The 4,130-nt window shown below is 44.2% G+C and overlaps 1 long non-coding RNA gene across 1 annotated transcript; it reads right to left on the reverse strand.

Annotated features, from left to right (window-relative positions):
- Positions 1-394: 394 nt before the first annotated feature.
- On the reverse strand, positions 395-3,007 carry LOC137670699 (uncharacterized). The gene is made up of 3 exons (XR_011049338.1): positions 2,898-3,007; positions 2,162-2,264; positions 395-895 (listed from the first exon to the last, which is right to left on the reverse strand). It is a non-coding gene; the product is annotated as an uncharacterized lncRNA (long non-coding RNA).
- Positions 3,008-4,130: the final 1,123 nt, after the last annotated feature.

The raw sequence follows: 4,130 nt of genomic DNA on the forward strand, positions 1-4,130 counted from the left end.
TATATACAAAACCGAGATTGAGCTCCCCTGAAGTCAGCCACGTCACCCCCGGCACTGCAGGGCAGGCTCCGGGAAGGCCCAGGGTGGGCCTAGCGATGGTCGAGAGCTGGATTCAGGGATGCACGGATCGGGATCGGGGGCAGCAGGAAAACAGACGGAGTCCTCCTTGGACACCGGCCATAGAGAAAAGAGAGCGAGACCCTCGTGATCCCCCCGCTTTATACTGAGAATGACGTGTATGGGATGGAATACCCTCGTTGGTCAATTTTGGGTCACCTGCCCTGTCCGCTCCCCCCTGCAGCTGCGACCCCCCTTCGGCTCTTCACTCGTAAGCAGTGAGGAATTCAGCAGTGACCTTGGTTTCTCTCAAGAACAAGTACAGCAAGAGCCTTTCTGCACAACATCCCTACCGGTGCCTCAGTGATAACTACAAACTTTGAGCGTTATCAGTCCTGGAAGCAGACACTGTCTGCAAAAACATGCAGTTAGTTTCAGAAAGTGCAGTTACTTAGAGGAGACTTAGCTGAAAGTAAAAATCACTGAAAGGAAAATCGGCCTGGTTTAGGCCAAACCAGGACATGCTTGTAAGATCCCCACTCTACACCACACACAGAAGATGAGAAATGCTGTGGGTGTGAGGCTGGAAAAGGTTCTTCCCTTGAATATATACTGTGGAAAGAAAAAAGCCTCCTCAGTGACTCAAGAACAGCTTCATTGAGCTCAGTGTGGAACATGACTGTTTGGGCTTTCCTAAGAGACTTTTGCTACCACAGCAGCCAGGACTTCTTGAGAAAGAGGTTGTTTCTGTGTCACAGGAAGAAAGGGTCCTACAATCTGTAATTAAAGTCAGCATAAGCATCCAGGTCAGAAGTCTTTAACATCTTGTGGTTTATCACTAAAAAAACAAGGAGAAAAGAGTCACTTGTAGCCCAAAGTCTAAGAAAAGAGAAAAAAAAAAAAAAAAGACAACCCCAAAACTAATAAAAGCTTTTCCTGGCACTCTGTAGTCAGGTTTCAGATAGGAGTCTCTGTGAGACGCTGTGTAACTGCAGCTTGTGAGTGGCAGAATCAAGATGACTGGATTAAACCTGCACTGCAGATACAAGCTGGAGGGAAAGGAGAAATGGATAGGATATTTTGATAGACATGAGGCAACTGTGTCCTGTGCTTCTGTTCAGGAGCTATTTTAGTTTGCCTGTGGAGCAAACAAGGTCGTATCTCTGAGATGAGATAAAAAACTGTTTTCCTGTTCCTTCAAAATCAGAAGTTTTAACTGTTTAGGAAAAGAGAGAGAAAAGAAAATTAATGTGTACATAGATGAGCAACCCTTTTTGGTAGAAAATAATAAACAAAGCAATGTTGGGTTTAGGATTAAGGAGTCAAAGTCTGTGTGTGCTGGAATACAGATAATTTCTGAGAATATCTGGGCTGCAAAGAAGCCTTTGCTCACGCCTGTGATCTTTCACAAGGGAGCAGAGAACACCCAGCTCCCTGCCCTCACTGGCAGGCAGTGCCTGGTGACAGTGCAGTGTTTTACCTTTCACTGATGGTAGCAACACCACAGGACAATTCTTCACCAAGTATTCAACAGGAAATATATTACACACACAGTTAATCCAGCTGCAAACGGGCATTCAAATACTCCAACTGACATCCTAAGAATATACTACCTTGCTGTTTTAACCACCCAGTTCTTTTTACACCTAACGCTAGCTGTTACACTAAGACTCAACTTCCAAACTCTTCTCTGCAGGTCAAGCAGGTCCCCACAAGGGCAGGGACTGGCTAGCAGATCTGTTGTTGCTGGCCATCCCAGTGCCAGCAGCAGCACCTCGTAGACACCGGTGTGATTTGTTGGCCGTGCTAGCAGACAGGTGACTGAGTAAGCAGCAGTTCAGTTGGGGAGATGCTGTTGCAAGCTATACTCACTGCTTTCCTGCCACCACTTTCTTACACCTCTTATCTAAAAGTGCCCTGCATCAGCAGAGACACTATAGTTCCAGTGTGACTACAAAATGCACACGCTGCCCGGGTGCTGGGACCTAGCTGCAGTCCCCCAGTCGCGTGGGTGTCTGGTCGGTGGTGAGCAAGCCTCGGCATGAGCCCAGTCAGCACTTCTGGAGGCAAATGTAGCTCTTGGGAGCAGAGCAAACTTTCTCACCTTGCTGACTCAGGATGCTTCAAGGCGGTGAGCTCATGTCCCTTTTCTCTAATCCTCTCTCCCCTTTCAGGAAGCAACTGTTTACTGCTTCTTGGTTGGATAGCTGGTTTTGAAATCAAAGGCATCATTAGTTGCTATGCTCTGCCACAGATCCACTTGTACTGACCTTCAAAATATTCTCAGCTTAAGGGACATCTAAGATTACAGTCTAGAGAGCCAGTCAGGGATAGTGGTTTTGTTCTGTAAGAATTCACAGTGATTTGACATCTGTTTTCATTCTGAACTGGAATGAAAATTCAACACACTCAATCTTTCCATGTCACTGAAATTCTTAGTGTTACATCAAAGAAAAGGGTTTTTTTTCTATAATGCTGCAGCATTTGCTAAGGTAACAGTATTAGACTTCAGTAATGCTGAAACATTGCAGTATAATGTCAGATAAAATCCATGAAATATTAATATGTTTAATTTAGTGATGCATTTAGATATATTGAATTCATAATGAAACATGAAAATATATCTAAATGAAGAATTAAAAATATTTTGAGTACATCAAGCATAATTGGAAAAATACAGACAGCATATTTAAATCTGATTTTTGAAATGTAGTGGAATTTAACATATTTTTGCAGCATCATCTTTCTGACAAGAGACATTTTCCTGTCTTCTGTCCAAAATCTATGGCTGGTTCTAATAATCAGATGGTGTCCTGCTTCAGCTAAATCGAGTATCTTACCCAACTCCTTAGTGCAACAGCTCTAGCTTCCTTTCAGCCACTTGTTATTCCTTTGCCTGTAGCTTCTGGGGACTGTTTCTGGGTGCAGCATGGTGATCAACAGTCCTCTGCAGGACACCTCAGTTAAGTGCTGTGACAGACCTTTACAGTTCCCTGCTGCAACACCCTGCCAAATACCCGTCAAGGAAGGGCTCCCAAGCTGCCCGTGTGCCAGCTGTTTCAAAGTGCTGCGTGAGCACTGCCCACAGCCGAGGGGCTCGTCCTGCTCCCCCGGCCTCTCCTAGCAGCAGTTTTGCTGCTTCTCCTTTTCCCGCTGTTGGCAATGCCAGTATTTTAAGGAAACCTTTGGGAGCTTCTGTGGCAAGATACATGTTGGGACCATTCAGACATGCTAATTAGTGCAGAATGCGTCTGATTTCAGACCTTAGCTTCAGGAAAAAAAAAACATTAGGCCAGCATTCAGCACTAGCCTGCACTCTTTTTTAATTAGTTTCTGTTCCGTGCTTAAAATGCGATCTTCTAACTCTACAGCATTTAACAGTGTGGGCCTCTGTTGCCCCAGGGACTACTTCCCTCTCCTTGAGGCAGTTGGTTGCAGTGAAAAGACTGAGACACACTTTTTATGGGTAAAAAAACCCGTGGCCTAGTGGCCAGAGAAGAAAATAGAAATGTCATAAGAGTTTCTCTCTGATGGCATCCAGACTGGCTGTCTGTCTTTCTGGAAATCCCAGAAGGTTCCTCCATTCTCTTGGACTTTGGGGGAGAAATATATAAGACATAGTTAAAGAAGGTGATTTTGGAAAGTGACTCTAGGGCATTAGCACTGCTTGCTTTGCTGTGGGAATATTATACCTTATGAAAGCACCCATACTTCTGGACAGGTGCATTTTGTGTAAGTTAGTGTTAAAAGGAGATTAGGAAACTATTCAGATATGTGAGCTTCTGCTGCCTCTGCAGTAGGGTACCAGATTTATGAAATCTTTCATGTATGAGCTCTCATGATGAGTGTCTTGATGTTTGTACCTTCTTGCTTGCCAAATTGTTTTAAAAAGAAACAAAGATGCTTGGAGATTTTTTGCCATGGAGGTACTATTGCTTTATGGTTTTAAGAAGTAGGGTATTATTGGAAGAATGTGTGAGATCACCACACTGACATCAAAAATATCCAAAAGAAGGAAAAACTGAGACTGGTTCAGGGTTGTGGCAGAGCTCACAGATAAACTTATCCAAGTA

This window comes from Nyctibius grandis, chromosome 1, assembly GCF_013368605.1.
Source record: "Nyctibius grandis isolate bNycGra1 chromosome 1, bNycGra1.pri, whole genome shotgun sequence".
Lineage (NCBI taxonomy): Eukaryota > Metazoa > Chordata > Aves > Nyctibiiformes > Nyctibiidae > Nyctibius > Nyctibius grandis.